Source organism: Sus scrofa, chromosome 3, assembly GCF_054392235.1.
Source record: "Sus scrofa isolate SSC_HxYL_T2T_F1_AM1 chromosome 3, Sscrofa_HxYL_maternal_Yorkshire_Landrace_v2.0, whole genome shotgun sequence".
NCBI classification, from domain to species: Eukaryota; Metazoa; Chordata; class Mammalia; order Artiodactyla; family Suidae; genus Sus; species Sus scrofa.
The window spans coordinates 72,429,270-72,455,912 of record NC_139385.1 but is presented as its reverse complement, the minus strand read 5'-3'; the positions used below and the strand labels follow the sequence as shown (position 1 = coordinate 72,455,912).

General features: G+C 43.7%; 2 long non-coding RNA genes across 3 annotated transcripts in view; one reads left to right on the top strand and one right to left on the bottom strand.

The window, feature by feature from the left end:
- The window catches only part of LOC146404708 (uncharacterized), a 618,617-nt gene that overhangs the window by 7,344 nt on the left and 584,630 nt on the right, over nucleotides 1–26,643 (top strand). The gene's annotated exons all lie outside the window — the stretch shown is intronic.
- The window catches only part of LOC146404711 (uncharacterized), an 89,679-nt gene continuing 85,122 nt past the window's right edge, over nucleotides 22,087–26,643 (bottom strand). The window contains exon 4 of the long non-coding RNA XR_014841564.1: nucleotides 22,087–23,902. This is a non-coding gene — a long non-coding RNA (uncharacterized LOC146404711). The remainder of the gene's footprint in view (nucleotides 23,903–26,643) is intronic.

Genomic DNA, 26,643 nt, shown 5'->3' with positions numbered 1-26,643 from the left:
TCATCCACAACCAGTCACACTAGCCCACACATGAACAACTAGATAAACAGTAAGGACAAATACAGAGGGCAGTAGCCTCGCTGTTTTAAGAAAGAACTTCAGCCTCCCCTCTCCTTCCTGCTCCTGATCCAACCCCAGCCACTGGGGAGAGAATGGCATTGACCTACGCAGGAGAATGAAGTTTTAAAATAATCAAGACTGAGTCTCACAGAATTTCCTTGAGATTGCTTTGTTAACAAAAAGGCCTGAGGCCATAAGGAACCCTCCACCAGGCAGGAAGATTGGACAGTGCACAGCTGGTCAGCAGCTGTTGAGAAAAGCAAAACTACTTCCTGTTTATACCCCCAATGAGGTGGAACTCTTCACTAAACTTGGCATCTATAATATACATTTAGAAATTTTCGAAAATGAGTCTACATTTTGCCTCTCCTGCTGTTTCTCAGTCTAACTCTATCTGTATCTGGCTACATCTCCATAAAATAACAATGACCTGCAGTTGTATGATGTCTTTGATTCCACGTGGTTCTTTCACTTTTTTTTTTTTTTTAATCTTACAATGGTAATTTTGATGGTTAAAAGTACACCGCTGGAAAATAGCAGATCTGGGGCTCGTCCTTAAATCCCAGGCAATTCAAAATTGTGGTTTCCGTCTCCATCTCTAGCTGGTTCCCCCTCCCAGACTGTCTGGTGGTGTGTCTTTTTGTGAGCTGATGCAACCCAGTGTGGTCACGTGCTGCGCATCTTTCCTCTCTGTGCCTTTTCCTCTTTCACTGCTCCTTAGATGGTTTCCACCTCCGATTTTCCACCCTCATCGTTGTTCCTCCTCCTCCTCCACACCCACTCCTGCGCACCTCATGTCTTAGTCACTCTCATTGGGAGGGAAACTGTCACTGAATCCAAAGGCCGTAATCAGCAGTGGCCCCTGAAGGAAATAAGTCCAGCGCAGAAGGACTCAACAGCAGGAGGACTTGGTTCTAAGGGGAATACTTTGCAGCTGTTGAGAGAATCAGGATTTGGGGTGGATTGTTTCCCCTGCCCCCGGCCCTGCCCCTTCAGGGAGGATAAGCTTGGCAAATCAAAGCTGGTATTTCTTCTTTAGCATCTGACTTAGGAGACTACACATCAGAAGGAAGAACTTGTAAAAAGATTATAGCATTATAGAAAAATAATTGGAATGTTTCATCTCTGCAGAGCATCGCTTGTTAAAGTGGCTGTGGGGACTACCCAGATTAATTAGAAAGAAGGAATATGCTATGTCTCAAGCTCAACACTTTGATGGTCAGAGATATTCCTGTTTATCCTAGCACATGTTAAGTCTAAAAATAAACCAAAGCAGTGAATGGAAGGAATTAGCCTGAAAAATTTGGCAGCTTCCTACCACTTATCCTCCCCCAAACCATCTCTTCAGTATTCACAAGGAAGAAGTTGGGTTCTAACGCCCCATTGTTTGGCTGTAGCCAACATAGTGAGACAAGGGACGTGATGGGAGATACTATTTGTTGAGTCCACACTCTGAGCCAGACACTGAACTTGGAGCTTTATTAATGTTTCCTCTTTTCATTCTCCTCTAAACCCCATGAGTTTATCTTCATTTTCAGAGAAGGAACTGGCTTTTGGAATTCAATCCCAGATCAATCTGATTGCATAGGTATGCACATTTTTTTTTTTTTCAGTTCTATCAGGTATCATCTGGGATGAAGGTCTTTATCAGTGATAAAGACAGACTGGGAGTTCCTGTCATGGCTAGGCAATAACGAACCCAATTAGGATCCATGAGGGTGTAGGTTTAATCCCTGGCCTTACTCGGTGGGTTAAGGATCCAGCATTGCCATGAGCTGTGGTATAGTTCACTGACTCAGCTCGGAACCTCCGTTGCTGAGGCTGTGGCTGTGACATAGGCCAGCAGCTGCAGCTCCGATTCAACCCCTAGCCTGGGAACTTCTATATGTTGCAGGTACTGCCCTATAGTGCAAAAAAAAAAAAAAAAGACAGAGACTGTGCCATGTAGCACACCATTTTCTGTCCCCGGGCATTGTCCCATTTTCTCTGGAGTTAAGTCGGGGCCACTGGACTAAGTTCTGGCCAGAGGAATGTGGCCAGGAATGTGAGGGGACGCCCTCTGCCCTGTTAAAGACAACTAGAGCAGCTGCCTCTCTCCATCCTATACCTCCCTTTGGAAACCACATGGAAACAACACAAGGGAGGCAGAGCCAGGATGAGTGACTCAGCAGGCACAAGAGAAACCAGCTGACCCATGTTGGGTGTCCATGAATAAAAGAAATATTCCCTTTCTAATCCCAGCCACTGACTATAATCTAGTCTACTGTGCAAAGGGCCATTTTCTTTTTTCCTTAGTAATTATGGAGTGATTTAAGAATATATATCAGTTAGTTATCCCATTCATCTGGGTAATATAGAGAGTTAATCCATAGTGTTTACTACTCTGAACGGACGTCCATTTTAAGTCTGAAATCACCAGTTTGGAAACCTAATATAATCTAATATGCAGTTAATTAAAGTCTCTTCTTTATGGTGAGCTGCTGGTTCACTCTCCAATTTTTTTTTTTTTTTTTTTTGGTCTTTTTTTTTGCTATTTCTTGGGCCGCTCCCGCGGCATATGGAGATTCCCAAGGCTAGGGGTCCAATCGGAACTGTAGCCTCCAGCCTACACCAGAGCCACAGCAACGAGGGATCCGAGCCACGTCTGCAACCTACACCACAGCTCACGGCAACGCCGTATCGTTAACCCACTGAGTAAGGGCAGGGATCGAACCCGCAACCTCATGGTTCCTAGTCAGATTCGTTAACCACTGCGCCACGACGGGAACTCCCACTCTCCAAATATTTAAATATAAATACAAAGTGTCAAATGAAAAAATAAGGGCACAACCTGAAAGTCAAGAATTATGTTTTATTGGGCTGACTTGATGAGGACATAACCCTCTCAGAGAACTCTGAGGGGCTGCTCTGAAGACCTAAGGGAGAAGCCAGGATACACAGAAGTTTTGTAAAACAAGAGCAAACCCTAAAAGATCCCAAACAACCTAGGTAGTGGAAATGTAAAAAAATCATTTACTCAAAAAAAATCAGGTATCTCAAGTTAATGAACTTAGAACTTTTTTTTGGTCTGGGAAGATGCAAGAGTCTGGGCTCATTGAAATCTTTCTACATGCACCTTAACTATCTAGGGTTAGTATCTGGCTTTTTTCCATCCTGAATCCCCTCAGGGTGAACCATCTGGGGCAGCTTCTGTGGCTGATGCCTTAGTGACCATAACATCTTTTGTTTAGTGTTATGGAAGGTGGCATCTTCCACAATAGCAACAGAAAAAAATAAATAAATATTGAAACGATTCTTATGTTAGAAAGACTATCTCAGTGCCTCCCTTTCTGTCTAGATGTCATCTTCCCTTCTGCTTTTCCCCTTTCCTTCTTCCCCATTCCCAGAATCTCCATACATGCCCCCTCTGGCAACACATGAACCTCTGCAAACCAACCAGACCTCTGTTCCATTCCCTGAGATCAGGCACAGGTAACCAGGCTTTATCAATAACCTATGCCCACATGTTCTGTGTGCGCCCGAGTTTAGGTAACCATTCCTAGTCAGGATATTTACTTGTATAGGAGTATATTGCCTCCTCATTAACCTATTATTCGGCCAGGGCTTTGCAAAATATACCTAAATCCACAGAGGTGAGTATTTACAGCACCATGCATGGCAAGCCAACAAAGGATGATTTTTCAACAAGGCCTTGGCCATCCTCCACATCATACACAGGCAGACGCTACACCCTCATAGCCACATCTGTGACCTCACTGCCCTTCACAGGGAAGGCCGACCTTCTCTGCATGAGCCTTCCTGCATGTTAAACACACAGCCGCTTTATTGGCTCTGCCTCTGGAAGACCCTCCCCCACAATAAAGAGAAAAGAAATATATCCCTCATCCCTTTCACTGTAGAATCCTTCCCTTCCCCGCTCCTCCTCCCCACAGACTAACAATCCCAATGGAGTCCCCCTGCCCCTGCCCCCCTCCCCACATTGCTCTGAAGTGCAGGTTCTGTGGACTTTAGGCCCCTGGCTCCAAATACACGTGCTGGTTCAGACGCTGAACTTATTTCACCTCAACAAAGGAAAAGGCGTGTGTCTGGGGGGTAAATACAGAACAGAAACTGAATAGAAGAAAAACAACAGGAAGAATCTGGACTGCCTGAAGGCAGGATTAGAAAACTAGATGAAGGAGCAGGAAAGAAGGCCATTGACAGCCAGGCTAACTACTTGACAACTTTGCCTCGGGCCAACCCTTCCCAGACACAGGGACTATGTCTTCTTCCATTACCATCAAATGCTCACAGCACTTTTTAAGATGTCTCTCTAAAGATCACCTCCTTTTGCCTCTTCCTTACTTCATTCTTTTGCTCACTTGTTCAAAGGTGCGCAGTGTAAAAGCACTATGGAAGATGCCTCGTGGTAAGATTGCTTGGTAGAGCCTGGCCTGCCTTAGCAATTATAGCCTAAGCTAAAGACCAGGTGTGGTGGTCTCAGGTATAACAGCTGACTTGGAGGACATGGATGCAGCTTCAGTCTCAAGCCTCCATCCCTGTTTGGCGGTAGGCAGAGAGCGAGATATAAGCAGAGAAAGGGGCCATGGGCCAGATGGAGGAAACCATTATCCTATAAACCACAGGGGTCCTTGGGCAGACAAAGAAAAGAGTGACCCCATGTACAAGCCCCTGTATCATTGCGTTTTGAAGTAGAAGTCTTTTTTTTTTAATCCTCCAGGCTCTCCCTTCAGTCTCAAAAGGCTGACTCAAGAGTTAGTGATTAGGAAATAGCGTTATAGCTAAAAACTAGTTAAAACAGTCTCCATGATGTTAGACCCCGCCTTGGCCCACTAACTTAACTCTAACCCACTTTTCACCAATGATTTCTTCCTTGCTTAATTGCTTCCTTTACAAATGATTATTTTCTAGTTAGAGTTATATCATGTGCCTGGGGTTTCCTTTTCCTTTGAAACACTCCCTAAAACCCCCTTCCTTTTGTGAGCTATCTTTACTGCAGAGAGAAGGTCAAGGTGTGATCACCCCAAAGACCACCAGAAATCATCACTAGACCACTTGACTCTGGCCTTGATGAGTTTACAATGATCTATGGAGGGAGAAGAATGCAGGCACCCTAATCCTTAACAACAGCCCTGTGGTTTTGAGCTAAATCTATAAAACCCCTTGCTATCCCCTCTCAAGGGAGTACACAGTTTTGTGGTTTGTTTGTTGTCTTTTTAGGGCCACACCTGCAGCATATGGAGGTTCCCAGGCTAGGGGTCAAATAGGAGCTACAGCTGTCAGCCTATGCCACAGCCATAGCAACTCAGGATCTGAGCCACGTCTGCAACCTACACCACAGCTCACGGCAACACCAGATCCTTAACCCACTGAGCGAGGCCAGGGATAGAACCCCCACCCTCATGGTTCCTAGTCGGATTCGTTAACCACTGAGCCATGACAGGAACTTTAGGAGGACACAGTTTTGAGGGTGTTAGCCTACTGTGGGTTCCTTTGCCTGACAAAACAATAAAGTTGTTTTTTCTGCTTCACCCAAAACTCTGTCCCTGAGACTTAACTGGTGCTGGGTATCAGCTAGAGTAGGAACCTCCAGACTGACAGGAAATCACATATTTGGGGGTAACAAAGGTCCTAGAGGCAGACAAAGAAAGGTGGGAAAAGGCAAGACTCTCCAGCAGCCAAATGTAATCTTTTGTCATTATGATCTCATTACAATAAAATTAGCCTTGCAAATAAGGAGTACCCAACATGCACTGATGCCACGACACTTCCAATCAAAGATAAATAAGGGCAAAAATGCCTCCTGTCCTCAGGAAGCTGGAGCTGGGATGAAAATCAAGGACGGCACCCCCAAACTCCCCCCTCCACAATGAATACTGTTACCCTTCATTTCCACACCCCATATAACCAGCTTGCCAGAAAAACTTGGGGCAGCTGTTCAACTGAGTTGACCCACTCCCCCCTCAAGAGCATATGATCACCTAATAAACCCTCACTTTGCTTTCTTGATGTCTATCTACTTTCTTGACCTCTTCCTCTGTCTCTAAGTTCTGTGGTGAGACAAGAATCTTATCCAGTAACACCAGTACACACACACACACACACACACACACACACAACTAATGTAAGTAATCCTACCTCCTCCAGCACCAAACTGAGATGCTCAGGCCTCCCCAGAGAGAGACCCAGAGAATACTAGCCTATAAAGTAGGAGAATACTACCACGATACACTTACCACATAGGCACAAGAAGTAGTGAGAAGTAAGTACTGTGGCCTGTGTTGACTTTCAAAGCACAGTGACCCTGCTCACTAATAACCGATTCCTAGAGTTCCCATTGTGGTTCAGTGGAAATGAATATGGCTAGTATCCATGAGGATGTGGGTTCAATCCCTGGCCTCACTCAGCAGGTGAAGGATCCAGTGTTGCCACAAGCTGCAGTGTCAGTTGCAGATGCAGCTCAAATCTGGGATCTGGCATTCCTGTGGCTGTGGTGTAGGAAGAAAAAAAACAAAAAAAAAACAGAAAAAAAAAAAAAAACAGTAGGCCAAACCAGGAAAAAGATAAAGTGGTCTTGCCAATTCATGCAAGACTGGCCTTTCATCAATTTGTCCTCAGATCTGAGTTTACACTTGCCCCCGAGGACAGAAGCAGCAAGGGTCTATTTACCCTTCTCAGGGGCCAGATGCCCCCTCCACCCCAGTCACATTGCGTGAACCTCACCATGGATCCAAAATGAAATTCTTTTTAATCACTGCTTCTCAGACTATAGTTCAATAATTTTCAGCTTTCAGATACAGAGTGTGAGATCTTCAGCTTTCTCCAATCCCAGCAGAGCATGTACATTTTTTTTCCACTTCAACAAAACACAAAAAGGTAGACATTTAATAAAAGGTCGTATTTTGTTAACAAAAGGTCAAGAGGCAAGACCAGAGACTTTCCACCATGGCAGAACCTTAGATGCATCTGCCAAGCTAGCCAAGCTCCCTAGAGTACACTGACCACATATTTCTAAAGCTGGGGCTTGAGGATAGAGGAGTCTGGCTTCTAATCTATTCTCATTGTGAACTAAAGCACAGGATTACTGCATACCACATTTTATCATCACTCTCAGAATTTGGATCAGAGAATAGCTGGGATCAGAGGTAGGAGGTCAAAGTCAGGGTTGAAGATGTTACCAACCAAGACCCTGAACTCAGCCTATACTGAGATCTGCGACATAGAGGAATTGACTCAACCAGAATAAAGAGTCTCAGCCAGCACTGAAATAGAAGGTGACAGAAGGTAGGTGGACAGAACATGGCAAGTGACACAGGGGTAACCAAGAAGATTCTCAAGTGCCACCTCTCTCTCCCCTTCCTTGTAGGAAAAGGAAATTGGTAGCTTGGATACATTGCCATCTCTTACCAGAGAGATATGTGTCAGAGGGGCACTCTGCACTGAGAGGCCCAAATGTCCCTCTCGGACAGTGAGCCTTGTTACCATGCTAGTGCATGGTAAATGTTCTGTAACTCTATTGAAAAAAATCGCAAATCTCTCTACGACTTTCTCTGAAACCTAGAGGAGGCTGAACAAGTCCCTTCAAAAATGCTCCTTCATGGAGTTTCCATGGTGGCTCAGTGGTAACGAACCCAACTAGTAATCACAAGGCGTACAGGTTCAATTCCTGGTCCCACTCAGTGGGTTAAGGACCTGGTGTTGCTGTGAGCTGTGGTGTAGGTCACAGATATGGCTCAGATCCCACATTGCTGTGGCTGTGGTGTAGGATGGCAGCTACAGCTCTGATTCAATCCCTAGCCTGGGAACTTTCATATGCCAAGGGTGCAGCCCTAAAAAAAAAATACAAAAAAAAAAAAAAATTCTGCTTCCTGATCCAGTTGTACATTGGCAGAGAGGGCTCAAGAGAAGGGCTCAGCAGGAAGGACTTAGGAAGCAGGCCGGCCCGACCTCTTCCCTGGTTGGACACCTAACCATTGTTCCCAGAAGCCTGAGGAGGCCAGTGTTAGCATCTGTCACAATGAGATCTGAATCTGAGAGAGGCAGAGAGTCCATTGCAAAGATGAGGACTCCAAGTGTGGAGGTCTGGCAAGGTTAAGAATGCAGGCAGTCTAGGCCCTACCCTAGATCTATTCAATCAGAAGACCTGGAAGGGGGCTCAGGAATAAGCATTTTAAGTAGTTTCCTCTACTCCTGCCTATTCACATCATTCCATTGCCTTAGAAACTCATCCTTTTCTGTCTTCCCAGTAAAATCTCACTCCTAGGATGGGACTCTAATCCAGCCACACTTGAACCCACCATCCCTGGCTTAGGAGGGGACCTGAGCCCACAGTCTTCTGATTAAAACTCCAAACCTGGAGTTCCCATCGTGGCTCAGTGGCTAACGAATCTGACTAGGAACCATGAGGTTGCAGGTTCGATCCCTGGCCTTGCTCCATGGGTTGAGGATCTGGCATTGCCATGAGCTGTGGTGTAGGTCACAGATGCAGCTCGGATCTTGCGTTGCTGTGGCTCTGGTGTAGGCCAACAGCTACAGCTCTGATTCAACCTCTAGCCTGGGAACCTCCATATGCCGCAGGAGTGGCCCTAGAAAAGGCAAAAAAAAAAAAAAAAAAAAAAAAGACAAAAAAATAAAACTCCAAACCTGGTCTCAGGACTTAACCGAAGCACAGATTCTTTTGTCTTGGGGTAGAGAGAGGTAAAGTAGTAGGTAAGAAACAGATTTAATGTTACAGAATGCTCGTGAGAGATAGAAATGGGCAGGCAAGAAGAGGGCGTCACCCCAAACATTTACTAGGTTACATTTTTATAATCAACAGAGAAGTGGGGAAGGGGGAAAAGACCCACATCTTCCCATTCTTCAAGTCTTCCATTATTAACTCCTTTTACATGTCAGGTGGGGGAGTTTTGGACCCTATATGGCCCAATGGGGTCTGTCATGACACTATGGAAATGAACAAAAGGCAGTAACATATGCCAAAAAAAAATGGTAAAATCATCTCAGATTTCAGTATAATGTCCCCTTTCCCCTCCATCTCTGCTCTTAGTACACACAGAAAAATCCCTTTCTCAAGAATCATTAACTTGCTGACTTCAACGGGCAGGATGTGGGCCTCCTCCCGCCATTGTTTTATTGTTCAGGTCATGTCTCATATTTCTATGGCAGGGTTTTGTTATGAGGCAAGCCTGCTTGGTTCTGTTGCTAAGCAAGCCTGTTTTATTGAGTGATCATTAACTTACAGGGGTCTCCCATCCTTTTCTCTCTACTAGTGGGATTAACTATTTCATCACCTATTCTGCCCTTTACACTGTCCCTGTGACCAGCATTAGCCACCTTCAAGGGAGAAGCAGATTAAATCCCACAGTCTAGCTAGTATCATAGGAGAGGGTACAGATCACCACTGGCTTCATCCCGCTGGGAAAAGTTGGGGGTGGACAGGATACCAGGAAACCCTGGAGGCGTGGACAGGATACCAGGTATGGACAGGATACCAGGAAACCCTGGAAGAGCATAGGAGCCAATTACAGAGATCTTAAAGCGCAACCTATCCCGGAAGGAGGTTCCATTAGACGCTAAGCCATTTGAAATTTGGAACCAAGGCTCCCAGGGTATGACAATATTCAGTAAGTGCTTAATAATATAAGGAGAGGAAAAGAAGGAGGGAGAGAGAAGAAGTGCGTAGCAAATGGCCAGTCTTACCCAGTGTTCATTTTAGTCTCCTTGTCTTTAGTTCATTTTAGACCTGTCCAGGTTGAACTGAAGGAGGAGGTAGATGGGCCCCTGGGCTGAACAGCTGGAGTTTATTAGGCTGAGCAAATTGGAACTTACGTCCCCCTGATATTCCAAGGCTCTAAGCCCTGCTGTAGTAAAAAGCCCTGCTGTAGTAAAAAGATAAGATGACCATATCTTTCATTCTTGAGGTCAAGGAGACCTCCCTGACTGCACATACACAGAAAAGTTCCTCGGGGTCAAAGAGGGATGGGGCACTAGCCCATAATATGTTCTATCAACCTCCCAGAGACCCTCAGGCTGGAATCCACCTTGGCTAAAGCATGTGCATGCATACTGGAGAGGGCTCTGAGTTATGGGAAGGACGCCAGAAGAAGACAAAGACCTGGAAACACTACCCCCATCTAAGTGATTTAAATTACCCTTCTAGCCTGCTCCTCATAAGCAGGAGTGTACACAGTCTTCTCTGAGTGTACAACTTACTTCTGTCCTAAATGAACTGCTTTTCTGAGTGCTCTCACACACACTTGCTTCGAATAATCTCTGTGCCTATTTTACAACCTCAGTCGCTGTAAACTTCTTTTCTTCAAAGAAGACAAGAGCCAGGGCTCTGCTTCTAGCCACAAGCCCCTGATGGTCTAGCAATTAGGATTCCTGTTTTCACCCAGGCGGCCCAGAGGTCTCCTGATCTACTGAGCTAAGAGATCCTCAGTCCGTGTTAACCTCCATCCCTCTGATTCTCCATTGTGTAAGCTGCTTAAGGAAGGAAGCACTTTTCTTCTGTTTTACATAGAAGGTACTTCTGGAGGTCACAGCAGAGGGGAGCATGTACAGAGAACAAGATGCATAGCACCAGAGCTCAGCCAATCAATACTTCACCAGCCCTTCAGTTACCCCACAAACCCAAAGCCCTTCTGACCCTGGATGTATGTACAATGGGGTGGGTGAGGTTAGAGGTGGTGCAAAGAACAAGGTGAGAAGATCTGATTTCTGAGATGCTCTACAAATTGTTCACACTCCCTATCCTATGAGGCCTCTGGGTCTTCCCACCCATCATGAATCCAGGGAAGCCTATTCCTGGCACCATCCTCACTGCCAATGACATTCTTGTTCCCAGACTTTCCACTCCAAATAACAAATGTTTTAATGCCACTATTTCTGAAAGCAATACTCTGAGCCAGGCACTGAGATTATGTTGTTGAAAATGGAGTGTGTGTGTGTTTTACTTTTCGATTTCAAGTTTATGTTTCAATTTCAATGCTAGGCATAGAATTGGAGCTACAGCTACAAGCCTACACCACAGCCACAGCAACACCAGAGACAAGGTGCTTCTGTGACCTACACTGCAGCTTGAGGCAACACCGGATCCTTAACCCACTGAGCGAGACCAGGGATTGAACTCACATCCTCACAGACACTATGTCAAGTTCTTCACCCTCTGAGTCGCAATGGGAACGAAAGAGCATTTGTGTTTTCCTCATCTTGATCTATCCCAAATACTACATTTTTTAAATTCTTTACAAAGTTGATAATCAAAACAAAAGTCTCAGCATTCTTTTTATTTGCCACCCATTTTTACTAGCTGTCTATCCATATCCTTTTTTCATTTTCCTGCTCTTGTACATCAATCTATTACCACTTTTTTATATGTTAAAAATCTAACCCTAACAAACATTTTTCCGTTTTTTTCACTTATTTTATTCACAACTTTTTTGTATTAAAAAATAAGCATGGTAGTCAAATCGTGTGTGATAATGTATGCCTTTGCTTTTATGTTAAAAAAGAAAGATTTTTTTCCTTACATATAGTTATATACATTTTCTTAAAATATTCATGATTTATTACTTTACATGTAACTTTAACATTAAAGTATTTTAGTATACCATGTGCTATAAGAATTGGACAATTTTTCAATATAGATAGATAGTCGTCTCATCACCACAAATGAACAAATCCTCTTTTAATCACTAATTAAAAATATCTCTTAAATCATATACTAAATTCTCACATGTCCAAATAAATATCTGTCTCGGGGTTTTGTTTGGTTATTTTTTCTATTCAATTTATTTATATTTATTTTTGCTTTGATATTATAAAACGATGTATTTTAGGTTTAAACTGCATTTTTACTATCCAGTATGCTAAAGCTCCTTTTTTTAAAAATTCCCTAATTTTTGACCATTTATTCTAACAGATGCACTCTTAGCATTACTTTTCAAAAAAAAATCCTATTGGAATTTAATTGGAATCACCTTAAACCTATACAAATTTGGGAACCCACAATATCTTTACAAATTGAGGGTTCCTATTCACAAATATTTCATTTTTATTCATTTAGTCAAATCATTTTAATAGCCTGTTTTAATATCTTCTATGGCATTTTGTAGCTCTCTTTATCTAGGCTTTGCACCAAATTCATGATTAAGATAAATCACAGGTGTTTTAAACTTGTACTGCTGTAACGGATCATATTTTCCTATTATATCTTTGAAGTACTACTAGATGTATAGATAAAAATTATTGATTTTCCTATATACATTTCAGATCCATTTACCTCTTTACTCTAAATTTGATTCTGTAGCTTCCTTTAGTCTCTATCTCCTTTTGACAAGTCTTTCTTTTCATCCTGTAACTAGAAAAGTTGCCTGCATACTTTTGTAGTTTGGGATGTCTATGGTCTGTGGCCTCCACTGGCAAATGATTTGGTCTAAAGGACCCTTTCCATTTTTGTTGGCTATGCCTGCGCCATGTGGACGTTTTCCTGGCCAGAGATCAAACCCTGGATGCATGTACGATGGGGTGGGATGGGGTAGAGGTGGTGCAGAGAACAAGGAGCTGAGCCACTGCAGTGACAATCCCAGGTCCTTAACCCACTGCACCACAAGGGAACTCCCTGCTGTTTTTAATATGTATATACCCATCAGATGGAGACACAGAATGAAAATCCCTATTTTATTTCCTCCCACACATTCACTCTGATATCCAACAGATTTCACCCTGACAGTTCCCTCTGCCTTTACTCCTCTTCTCCAATCCATTTCTGCTCTATTTACTCTTTACCTTCTGCTCACTTTCTTCTAGTAGGCTTCTCCTATCCCATGATCAAAATCACTCCTTATCCAGTGCTCTGAAGCAGTATCTTTTTTCCTGTATTTTACATCTATATGCATATCTATCTCCACATCAAAATTTAAACTAGAGAGTGAAGATTCCCAAAACCCAGTGCTATGTCTGGCACACAGTAGGTGCTCAATGAATGCTGCTTAGTTTGAATGGAACTGAGTGAAATGTTCTCTTATATGTGGCTAAGCAAGTTAACAGGTGGAGAACCCAGAGGAACAAAAAAATGAACTCTCACATGTCTAACCATATTGATATGTGCAAAAAAAAAAAAGTTCTCCATTTCCTTATTCTATTTTTTTAAGCTAGTGCTTGCTTAAGTCACAGCCACCTGCTGCTCTGCAGCTGTATCAGGGAGTAAGCCTATGCTCTAAATTACCAAATTCAGAGCTTCCTGGTGACTTTCTACTAACAAGCTGCCAAGTCCAGAATGATGGGGTTTCTGTTTCAGCTGACAACCAAAACAAAATCTGGCAGCTCTAAACAGATACTTTTCACTCCACCTGCTGCTTCTGCAGCTAAACTGAAGAATGACATATGAACCACCAAAGTCTCAGGCCAGTATTCCTATGGAAGTCCATGGATTTAAACACAAGGCACTGAGAAATTATTTGCATCTTAGGCGTTTATTTCTGAAGAAATTACCCATGTAACATATGAGAAAAATTTACAACCTTAAAGGTTGTCCATGGTCTTTCTTACCCAGGAACAATCTTTAATGACATTACGATGTGCTGGGATGCAGGAGGTTTTCAGTAGTCTACCTGTTTTCTCACCTAGACAAGGGAAGAATGAAGTAGTCAAACTCATGATTGCTTCTGTAAAACTTCCCTGGCCATTAGGCACAAGAGTGACCCATGCTAGGGATTTCAGACACTAGGACAGAGTGGTGAAAAGGTACCTGGGGACTAAGAGGGCATTCAGTCCCATTCATATTACCCTTGGTGTCAACTAAGACTCGGAGTGTATTGAAAAAAGTATAGATGAAAAGATCCTCATCTTTATCTTGGGTCACCTTGTTAAGTCTTTCATCCGCTTGGGGTGAACCCACTTGGGGCGGGAACAGGGGAGGGAAGGAACTCCCCATTAAATCATGTGACTCCCATGTTCCGTAGCACTGGGCAGAGTGAAGACACTTTCCATCGTCCGACAGTTTTAGTGAATCATAAATAAACAAGAAGTGTTTTAATAAGAGTAATTTGAGAATTATAAGCCATAAATTAGTTTGTTGAGTGTGCGTCAAGCACTATGTGTAAAGCACTATGCAAGAACTTCAAAGGCCTTATCTCATTAAAATATCACCCTAGGTAACTGGTAAAAGTTTGAGCAGGATCTGAACCCAGGAAACACTACTCTGTTGGCTTTTATTTTGTCCCAACCCAGCAAAGTTAGATGTTGTCATCCCAGACTATCCCAAGTTACAGGTGAAAAATGTTCCTGATCCATAGGGACCAATGGAAAAGAGGGGCTGTCCAGATGGGCCAGATGGATTTCCAGGAAGGGTTCTTTTCTAGGAAGGGTCTTCACTGTTAACAGGGACACGAGAAATGCAGTCTATAGCCAAAGGGCACAGACCTGGGCTCCATCAGCCTGTGGGGGCAGCTGATCTGCGAAATGAACCTCTGAGAGTATTTCTCTAGATACAACTCTTTCCTTTCCCAATAAAATGCCAAAATAACCTCTCTCACTCATAGTAACCCCCATCATAGGTGTTTTCAGTGAGCTTTAGCTTTAGATAAAGGAAGCTTTATGGTATTTCAAAGTGCTTTCGCAATGCTAATTCGATGCTAATGAACACATAGAAGCACATCTTGGGTACATGATTTCTAGACCAAGTTGCTTGGACTAAACAAATTATTAAATTGATAAAGCTATATGCCCATATTTTGAAGAATTATTTTCCAAAATATAGTATTAAAGTATTCCCTCTCAATTTTCTATTTATGCTTTGGTTATGCTTTGGTCCCTGACAAAGAAATCTAATAGTAGGATGGACTCTCTTAAAAATTTTTATTTCCAATTAATGTTGTTTGAATTTAGGTGGTACCATATTATTCTATCACATAAGTTAAATAAAGATTGTTAGGAGTTCTTGCTGTGGCACAGTGAGTAAAGAATCCCAGTGCAGCTGTTCAGTAGCTGCAGAGGCATGGGTTCGATCCCCAGCCTAGTGCATTGTGTTAAAGGATCCAGCATTGCTGCAGCTGTAGAGAAGGTCACAGCTGTGACTTGGATTCAGTCCCTGGCCCAGGAACTTTCATATGCTGTGGATGCAGCTGGAGAGAGAGAGAAAGAGAGAAGGAAGGAAGGAAGGAAGGAAGGAAGGAAGGAAGGAAGGAAGGAAGAAAAGAAAGAGAGAATTCCTATTGCAGCACAGAGGAACAAACCCGACTAGCATCCATGAGGATACAGGTTCCACCCCTGGCCTCACTCAGGGGACCAGAGATCTGGCATTGCCATAAACTGTGGTGTATATTGAAGACACAGCTCCAATCCTGAGTTGCTGTGGCTGTGGTGTAGGCTGGCAGCCACAGCCCCATTTTGACCCCTAGCCTGGGAACCTTCATATGCTGTGGCTGCGGCCTTAAAAAAAGGTAAAAAAAAAAAAAAAAAATTTTAATAAAAATATAAAAATAAATTTACAAAACAGATATTATAAAGTCCACTAAGTAATACTATTCATTATCTACTCAGAGAAATGTGTCATAGACCCTGATACAGTGTCTATTTACTCTTATTTTAGAGACTATCTTAATATGTTTAGGCATTTAGGTATCTTAACCTACATTTGATTTTCAGCAGGAAATTCAAAAGATTTTTTGATAAACAAATTCTGACAATAGTGAACTACTGCCCCTAATGGCAATCAAAAGTAACTATAAAATGTAGGCACAAGAAATCCTGGAGCTCCCTGGTGGCCTAGGGGGTTAAGGATCTGGTGTTGTGGCTGCTGTGGCTCAAGTCGCTGTCATGGCACAGGCTCCTTCCTTGTCTGAGGAACTTTCCAAAAAATAAATCGTTTTAGAGCAATGGTTCTCAAGCATGGGTGATTTTGTGCCACCACCACCCCGGAGCAAAGAAAGAAAGAAGTAAGGAAAGGAGGGAGGAAGGAAGGAAAGAAGGAAGGGAGGGAAAGAAAGAAAAAAGAAATCTAGAAACAGGTCTGCCTGTGCTCACTGGCGGCTGCACCTGCACAAAACCAAAGGTCAGCAAGAGTTACTCTCGGTCATTCCAAACAAAACAAAACAGATGGTGTTCACTGTCCAAGATCATATAAGGATTTACCAGCTTTTAAAAATATATATATTTTAAATACTGCTTAAAGGAGTAGACATAATTATAAATTCCCAGCTCCTCATAACTCCCAGATCAAGCACGCTCTGAGACTTGGATGATTGTTCCTGCTGGGCTCCGATGCCAAATCAACATAGTCTCTGCTGTGCTCCAAGATGTGGGCGGGGAGCGGTGAATTACAGGAAGGACCTTAGTGAATTTGAACTCTGGCGATTCTCCGCTAGACAAGCCACCAAATTCCCCTTTAAAATAGCAAGAATAGGGAGTTCCCGTCGTGGCGCAGTGGTTAACGAATCCGACTAGGAACCATGAGGTTGCGGGTTCGGTCCCTGCCCTTGCTCAGGGGGTTAATGATCCGGCGTTGCCGTGAGCTGTGGTGTAGGTTGCAGAGGTGGCTCGGATCCCGCGTTGCTGTGGCTCTGGCGTAGGCCAGTGGCTACAGCTCCAATTAGACTCCTAGCCTGGGAACCTCCATATGCCGCGGGAGCGGCCCAAGAAATAGCTAAAAAGACAAAAAGTAAAATAAAATAGCAAGAATAACTACTGACAATTTTTTTTTCTTTGCACAAACCCTGATTACAAAAGAGAATGACACATGAAAGAGAGGGGACGCTTGCCTTTGCTTGCCTACTGTTTCTGCAGGAGAGCCCCTGGATCCTCCCCAAAACAAGAGGAGTCCGGGTTCTCTCTGACTCCTGCCTTCCAGGGGAGGGGCTCCTCGAATTAGTGAGAGTGGTCTCTGATTGGGCAGCAGTTTTAGGGGGTGGAGCCAGAGCCAGGTCCTCCACACAGGCACAGAGTGGATCTGCAGCCCTGGTTTGTGGTTGGTGTCTGTGGGTGGATGAAGCCCCGCTCTACCGACAGGCTACTTGGTCCAGAGTTTTAATTAAATGTTTAAGTGGAACCTCTGCCTAGTGAGCAGAGGAGGTCCACTGCTTTCTATGTGGCCCGGAAAAAAAAAAAAAAAGTATATATATATATATACTATATATATATATGAAATATGAGAAGTGCCTACCTCTGGCTGAGGCAGTGTGTTTCAAAGTCTCTAGGCAGATGCCCCCAAGCAACTAGTACCCTAGGCTTAAAAGCTAGGGAAAGGGGGTGGTGGAGTAAACCCCTTCTAAAACAAAATCCCCCACACAAGTGACTAGGCATTTCGTTGTGATTTTGCAAATGCCTGGCTATTTACTCAAGACTTTGCTGGGGGTATGGCTGGTGACCTTCATGTCTATGTTATCAGTCAGAATCCAGACAGCTAAGTATTGGGTTTCCTTAACAGATACCATGCAAGTCCTTCACCAGCTTGGAAGCTGCAAAAAGGATCTGAACTTAAGTCTCCTCATTCCAAATCCAGCCCTCTCACAATGACGGCCAAGTTTGTAAGAATAAGAGGTTGGGAATGCAAGGTTTCATTTCTATTGATTGTGTGTGTGGTTTTTGTTCTATGATTAGAGTCCCTGATTCTTGGACTAAAATAGAGTTATCAATTTCTAAAAAAAATAAATCGTTTTAGAGCAATGGTTCTCAAGCATGGGTGATTTTGTGCCACCACCACCCCGGAGCCATTTAGCAGTGTTTTCAGACATTCATGACATTTTGGATTGTCACAACTGGTGGATAAACGACAGAAAAGCTGCTAAACATCCCTACTGCATAGAATAGCCCAACAACAGAACTGTGGACACCAAATGGCAATAACACTGAGATTGAAAAAGCCTGTTTAAGAGGCTCCGTGAGGGAAGTTCCCGTTGTACTGCAGCAGAAACAAATCCGACTTGTATTCACGAGGATGCGGGTTCCATCCCTGGCCTCACTCAGTGGGTCGGGGGATCTGGCATTGCTGTGACCTGTGGTGTAAGTCACAGATGCGGCTCAGATCGCAAGTTGCTGTGGCTGGGGTGTAGGCTGGCAGCTGTAGCTCCAATTCGACCCCTAGCCTGGAAACTTCCATATGCCAAGAGTGCAGCCCTAAAAAGCAAAAAAAAAAAAAAAAAAAAAAAAAAAAAGCTCCATGAGGAGTTGCAGTTGTGGCTCAGCGAGTTAAGAACAGTCCTCTCCATCAGGATGTGGGTTTGAGCCCTGGTCTTGCTGAGAGAGTTTAGGATCCAGAGGTGTTGGAGCTGCAGCAGCATGGGTCGCAAAGGCCTGGGAACGTCCTTAAGCTGCAGCAGGTGTGGCCATTTAAAAATAAATAAATAAATAAATAAATAAATAAATAAACGTAGGTGCTGATTATAAATTCCGCATCACATCCAAATGGATCAGACTTGTGGGAAGGGAACCACCCTGCAGTATAGTTTCTGCAACTGTTTCATCAGGCATTGTGGAACTATCAGCCTGGCCAGGTCACCATCAAAATTGTCAAGTAGGTGAACCTTGTGTTTGCCCCTCTCCCTTCTCTTTATCTTCCCTTCCAAAGTCCCCAGCCCATCTGCACCCCTGCCCGTTGAGATTCTGTTTGGAGACATAAGACTCCATGCCTAAATTCAGTCCTCTCCAGTTCCTGCAGCTACACTGAGCAGGACTGAAAAACAAAAGAAAAAAAGAGGGGGGCAAATTAATAGCTTTTCTCCAACAGCAACTTTCCATAACTAGAAGGGAGTGCCTTTACTATGTTCCTAGCTGTTTTACATACTGTAACTCATTACATTTAACACAAATTTTATAAGGTACCTATCATCTCCTTTTTAAAGTTAAGGAAACTGAGGTTCAGCAAGGTTAAAAGATATGGACACTTTAGCAAAGATCTAATAAGAGGCTGGTATCTGCCCTGTATTAACTCCAAAGCACACTTAATGCTCCATTTAGTCTGTACCTGACTTTCCTGTTCTAATATCACATGAAATTGGACCCGAGCCATTTTTCAGATTTATATTTTCAATTATTGGAAATAAATCCACAAGACAAATACATCAGCAATGTCTTCTTTAACCTATGTTTTACTTAGGATCCTTCAATTGCAAGTTACAGAAGCCAATTTGACTGAGGTAAAATTAATTGGAGCAATATATTACAGGGATGTAGAGTTTCTCACAAAAATCAAGTAGGAAAGAGAAAGAAAAGCTGCTGTTGCTTTTTCTCACTTTTCACTCCAGATCAACTTTCTCAACTTTCCCTCTGTTGTTGGTAGGAGAATGTGGCCAGCCCACAGCCCCTACCATTGCATGTTTTCAGTCTGTTCCCATTCCTTCTCTGTCTCTGTCTCTCTATCTCTCTCCTCCTCCTCCTCCTCTCCCTCTCTATCCTGGAAGAGAATGTTCTTCTTTGGGAATAAATTTCAACTTCTGATAGAATTAGTCCTTCCCAGGGGAAAGGAGTCATGCTCAGCAAACATGGAGCTGGAAGCCCCCTCTTGTAGGTGAGGAGTGGGAAATAGGTCCCAGAAAGTGGAAAGAGGAGTTCCCTGGTGGCTCAGAGGGTTCAGGATCTGGCTTGTCACCACTGTGGCTCAGGTTGCTGCTGTGGCACGGGTTCCATCCCCAGCCAGTGAACTTCCGCACGATACAGTTAAAGCCAAAAAGAAAGAAAAGTGGAAAGGGCCTTTGGGTTGGGGGCTCAGTTACCCCATTATAATCAGACTATCTCCAGAGGCTCTTTGTGAGATGAACGCCAGCCTAAAAGTGGTGCTTCGATGTTTTGCAGAGAATCACGTAAGGCCAATCAAAAGAATTTACATGGTAAAACGAGATGAGTTTTGACGATGTTCAATAAGCAGGAGTGAACTGACTAGAAGGCCCACTACTTTCTGAACTCTTGCAACCATGAGCCTTCTACTTCCCATTTCTTCAGAGGTTTATTTATCATTTGAACTCATGTCTGCTAATGATCCTATTAGTCTTCATAGGCCCTCCAAGAATCAAGGCAAGGGGCAAAGGCAAAAGGTGGCTTAAAATGGATAGCTTTCTCTAGGACATAGAGCCGCACCTTTCATAGAAGAGAGCTTTGACTGACTATTTAAATGCAACCTGAGAGTCATTCCAATAGTGGACACAGTCCTTTTCCTATTTCCTAAGACTACCTTTTTTTTATTCTTAACGAGAATGGTTGACAACATCGAGATTAAAAAACGAGAAAAAATGCCTGAGAGTTTCACTTTTAGATTCACACAGATAGACACTTTGGTCAAAACTGTCACACACCAGGTCTTGCCTTCCGCCCCATCCTCACACTCAGATGAGCCTTCTAAGCCAGCCTGCTTCTTGGCCATTGTAAAAATGAAAGGAAATACCTTGGACATCAGAAGATGGTGCTGAGAGTTAGAATAAGTGTAATGAGGAGAGGATGAGTCAGGGCACGTGAAGATACTTTCTCTTCCATCCTATAAAATGCAGATAGCTGAGGAGCTACTGCAGACGTCGTAAAGTGGCTATATTTTTAGCCCCTACTCGTTATGGCTTTTAGTGAATAGTCTCTCTGTTGTCTTAAGCCATTCATCTTTGGAGAAATATGGCCCCATTTCTGTATTTATTTATCTCTTTAGAAATGGGAAAACATAAACTGTTGCACTATAATAAATTTTCTCACTTTTAATAGTGCAAATGACTCAACAGTAAAAATGAAAGACAAACATTATTTTTATTCCTTGGATTTTTGTCATTTTGAGTATCCTTAGCACCAGTTAATGTCATGATCCCTAAGAATGGCCTGCATTTGATTATCCATCTTCTGAAGATGGTTTTCTCAAAGTAGAGACAGTTAAAAGTGGACTAGAAAAGAACTTAATTGTCTCTTCTTTCTCAAAGCACAAAGAAAGCAGGTGTTTTTAGAGTGCTTATTTCTAACTCATGCAAATGGCAAAATGCAGAAAAGCAAAAACCAAGAGGACTAAAATTATCCCCAAATAATAGTTTTATCTAGGACGCAGAGCTAAACAATGCCAAGTTATTCTTAACGTGGAATTGAATTGGAAAATATAAAGTTAACAGGATTTTGGATAAACCAAGAACATGACTTAGTGACACCTTTGCTATTCAGACAGAGAATTAATTTTCATGTTTTCATATGAAAGATTGGTTCTGGGTTCATCTATCCATCTGCTTCACCCTGGTTCCTAGGAAGATGTTTCCCATAAATGTACATTCTCTATTGCTGGATGGAGATTTTACCCTGAATCCCTGCCACCTTTCCTGAGCTGCACTGATCAAATTAGAAGGAGATGTGAAAGTTCCCACCTTACCCTTAAATTCAGCACCACAACTCTGTAGCCTGCTTTCTTGCCTTCTCTGAGCTTTCCAGATCCAAAGGAGACTCTCAAGAAGAAGGCATTTAAACAAGGAACATGCAAGAATGAAAAAGCGACAACCCCGCAAAAGCATGAAGGCCAAAATATTTCCAAAAATTCAGGCCAATAGCCACTGCCTTCCTCCTCTAAACTGAATTGCCAGTTGAAATTGCTGAGCCTAAACATCTTCACATTCCTATTAGAGCCCCCTCAAAAAAACTCACAATGTCCAGGATGAAGAAGTAAGGAAAGGAAATCTTCTCTGGGTGGAAGATTATCCTATCTCTTAATTTGTCCTGGTGTAAACATAACCATGTCCTATGCTAACACTTTCACATGCGTCACATACAATATGCCACCCCAATGTCTCCCACCTGATTCAATATGTCTACCTTAGATTGGAAGCTTTTTTTTTTTTTTAAGGGCTGCACTCAAGGCATATGGAGGTTCCCAGGCCAGGGGTAGAATCGGAGCTACAGCTGCCTGCCTACACCGCAGCCACAGCAACACCAGATCCAAGCCACATCTTCAACCTCCACCACAGCTCACCACAGCTGGATCCTTAAGCCACTGAGGAAGGCCAGGGATTGAACCTGCATCCTCATGGACACCAGTCAGATTGTGTCCACTAGTCAGACTGAACCATGATGGTAACTCCATTTTTATCTTTTTTTTTTTTTTTAGAAGCTTTCATTTCTTACTAGATTATAAACTATGTGAAGAGAGAATCTTTGTCTCCTGCAGCTCTGTAGTTAATAACATGGATTTTGAGGTCAGCCTGTCTGGTTGTCAATCATGCATCAGTCCTGGACAAGCCGTCTGATTATGTAACTTTACCTCCCAGGGCCTCCGTTTCTTCATCTGTATCATGAATGGAAATATTTCTGGTACCTGCCTTATGGCAAAGCGGAGGGAACCAAAGGACATAATATGTGTAAAGAACTCGGAGCATCATGGCACATAGTTAGTGGTGACTTAACTGGTCATATTTCCCAGTATGAGGTTCGTAATAGCTACCATTAGTGCATTGGAAGAATGAATGGATCCTAAGAAGGATTTGAGTTCTATCTCAAAAGAAAATCTGGCATTACTGAAAAAGACATGGGTTATGCTAGAGAACCATTTTGTAGCTTGAGAAAGGCATAGGCAGAGACAATGGCAAAATATACCATCTTCCCAGACAAAGGTTTTGGACCCATTCTAATAGATTCCACACTTTCTCTGTCCCTTTGTTTAGGGCCCAAGAAAAATTTCCTGTGAGGAAAATGAAGGAATTCAGAACAAGGGTAAGGAGAACATGAAAGGGAAAAGCCTGCATCTTCGATAGATGCTCTTGGTCTCCTACCCAGCTTGAAAAATGGTCTCTATCCAGGAAAGAAATGAGGTGCGGAGCAAATTAAGAATGCAAGCAGAAAGTTGATTTTGGTTTTTGGCGGGCACTTGAGTGGTATCTCAAAAAATTTAAAGGCCATGTAAAAGTATGTCCTCTTATTTACGGTCTCACTTCCTGAATGAAATACCATCTGCATTAATCCCGTCTGGAATTACAGGGCCTTTCTATGTTTGATGCCTCCAGAAACTTAGAACACAAACACCCACCAAAGAAAAATATATGGACAAACATAAATTAGACTTCTTCCCCCCACTGAGATGCATCCATGCATCATAGCTTATAAATTTAGATTATATCTCTACTGCCATCATGTGATAGAATGAGTTTTAGTGAAGCTATCCTAAAAAGAGAGTCAAACGCTCAGAACACAAGGAGTTTTCAAGGCAAAAACCTGAATCCTTCTCTCCCCAGCCCATCAAGTAGTATTACAGTCTATGTTGCCCAAGATCAAAGATTTGGAAAGTTTCTGGTTTCCCAAACCAGAAACAGAGCAAGGAGACATAACACAGAAAACTGCAAAGAACACAAGACAGCATTGTGTCCAGGTATTTTTCTCAGATATGTGCCATGAAAGGCAGAGTTTGTTTTGTCACACTTTAGATGAAAAAGCTCTCATTTACCTGATGGGAGGGGGAGGGAGTGGGAGGGATCGGGAGCTTGGACTTATCAGACACAACTTAGAATAGATATACAAGGAGATCCTGCTGAATAGCATTGAGAACTTTGTCTAGATACTCATGTTGCAACAGAAGAAATGGTGGGGGAAAAACTGTAATTGTAATGTATACATGTAAGGATAACCTGAACTCCTTGCTGTACAGTGGGAAAATAAAAGAATTAAAAAAAAAAAAACTCTCATTTTAGAATCATAACCCCCACCCACCCCCACTGGGCTGCCCATCCCCCAGCCTAGAACCATTTGCCCCATGATGGGTTCAGGTCATGTGAAGGTCATTCTTCCCTCCTATTGCCCCAAAGACCTTATCTCCCCACTGACCTTGGGCATCCTCTTCCATGTGCATTTTTTGTGTGTGGCTCTGACCTCTGTCTTAATGGCAATTACGTCCATCCCTTTGCATCACCTGGAAATTTACAAATCATGGAGTCAACACTTGACCTGGCTCTGACACAGACCTCTCTCTTCCTCTGCCTGGAAGTGTTGACCCAGGTTTCCTTGATTCTGGCATACTTGAGAAATGAATGAAGCTTATCTTTGGTGTTCCTTCCCTTTTTCCTGCCCCCAAGCTCTAACCCTCCATCACAGGCATCCATTGCCCATAATATGCCCCCTGGGAGTTCCCGTTGTGGGTTCTTTGGGAGTGATTGGGTCATGGGCAGAGCCCTCAAGAGTGGGATTAGTGCCCTTATAAAAGAGATCCCAGAGACCTCCCCAAATCCCTTTCTTTATGAGAAAACACAACATGAGACCAGCAGTCTGCAACCTGGTGGCCTGTGCTGGCTCCCTGACCTCAGACTTCTAGCCTCCAAAACTGTGAGAAATAATATTCCTGTTGTTGAGTTCCCATTGTGGTTCAGAGGGTTACAAACCCAACTAGTATCCTTGAGGCTGTGGGTTTGATCCCTGGCTTCGCTCAGTGGGTTAAGGATTCTGCATCGCTACAAGCTGTGGTGCAGGCCAGCAGCTGCAGCTCCAATTTGACCCCTAGTCTGGGAACTTCCATATGCCCCAGGTGCACTCTAAAAAGAAAAAAAATTATATATATATACATACATATATATATATTTATTCCTGTTGTTTATAAGCCACAAGGTCTGTGCTATTTTGTTATAGCAGCCCATGTTGGGCTGCACCCTGCAGGCCTCCAGAGCCTGTGCTGGCCCAGCTTCCAGACTAAAGAAAGAACCCAGAGTCAGTGATAGAGCCATCAATGGCTTGATGAATAGGGGAGCTTACATGTTTGAAGCCAGTTCCTGGAGCCACACCCCACATGTGCATGGAAGGTGAGTCTTTACTCCCAGGAAGAGGGGGAGATTACCAGTTGTAGTGGGAATTACACCAGGTTGGCTCATTGGTTACTGGGGAAATTATTAAAGAGGCACGCCCATCACCACTATCACTACCTGGGGCCTGAGGCAAGTAAGTAGGAAGGTCCACCATGTGAGTGGGGTGTAGGCGAAGCAGTCACTGGTCAAGCAGGGGGATGTACAGAGAGAAAGAGAACAGCCATCTTGGGTGGCTTGACCAAAACAGTAGTTAAGGCTACACAGTAACATCTTAAGAGTACAGGGATGGCCTCATAGCCTTCATCTCTTGCTAAGCAGCCCAGCGCTCTTTCCCCTGGTCTGAGTAGCCCACTGGCCACAATTCACTTCCTCCTTCTAGTACATTGGTCCCTATATGATCCTTATGGCACTTCTGGCACACATTTCAAGCTCCAGGACATCAGCATCCATGGGGGCTGGGAAAGGATCTCAGCTGGCCTATTTTTCTCTCCCAGCCAAGACTGCAGTGAAGATGGAAAGAGGTACTTCCTAGCAGAAAAGCAGAGGCCACCTTACTACCAAGGATAACCTGCACCTTGTGATTTCCAAACAGAAGGGAAACATTCCTTTCACTCCTCCTTCCTGGGATGTCATCAGAGCCTGAAGTGCACCCCCTGCCCGTTACTGACAGCAGCTGACAGGCTGGCACCCCACGTAGCCATCCTTCGTCCAGCTCCTGTCAGAATGAGCTGACATGGCAGCCACCAGAGGTGCCGGGTGAGGACCAAGTGACAGGAACCTTTCTCCAGGATCCTGTTGAGAGGAGCATTAGCATGTGGAAAGGTACTCAAAGGCACAGGGGAGGGGAGAATTAGTGCTGAGGTCACCTATCAGGCTGACAAGCCAGAACTGGGGCAGGAGAGAGGGAGGCGGGGCAAGCAGACCAGCTTTATATTAAAACAGAAGAAGGAAGTACACACCTGGGAGACAGTCCTAGATTCTCTTGACATGGACAGTCACAGCAGAGCCTCACACTTGGCAGTCCTTGCACACGCCCTTGCATTTCCATCTGGGTAGCATCTGAAGTGTCAAGGAGCTGACCTTTCTGTTCACCGACACTGAGCTGGCAGGAAAGGCCACCAGGAAACTATTTGCAGGAATGCTTCCCGATCAACAGGGTCTCAGAGACTAGAGGTCTGGCCCTAAAGCATTGGGATTGTGATGTTTGGACAAAGAAGAAAGTGATGGCTGCCCAACCCACAGGGAGGATTCTGCTAAAGAGGATGCCCTAGAAAGCCAGAGAGCACATGGGAAACAGAAGAGGGCTGAGAGACCCAAGACAGCCCATGGGTGTAAGGGTGCTTCTCAGTAGTGTCACAAGTGTTGAGCTCCCTTGAAAACATATGATGCTTTGTAAGAGAAGGAATAATAAAAATTAAAATACAACATTAGTGGGAGTTCCCGTTGTGGCTCAGCAGGTTAAGAACCCAATTAGCATCCATGAGGATGTGGGTTCTATCTCTGGCCTCAGTCAGTGGGTTAAGGATCCAGCGTTGCCATGAGCAGTGGTGTAGGTCACAGATGCGGCTCAGATCTGGCATTGCTGTGGCTATGGCTGTGGCATAAGCCAGCAGCTGCAGCTCCTATTCTACCCCTAGCCTGGGAACCTCCGTGTGTTGCAGATACAGCCCTAAAAAGAAAAAAAAACGAAAAGGTACAACACTTGAGATCATCATTAATTAGAAAATAATGATGACATGTCATGCCATGCTGGCAAAAATGTGCAGCCCTTTGGGGGCAGGGGAGCTCCTTTAGAGCTTGCAAAACCATGGGGTCCTAGAAGTATAAACAGAGCCCTCTGCTAAACAGAGATGCCCAC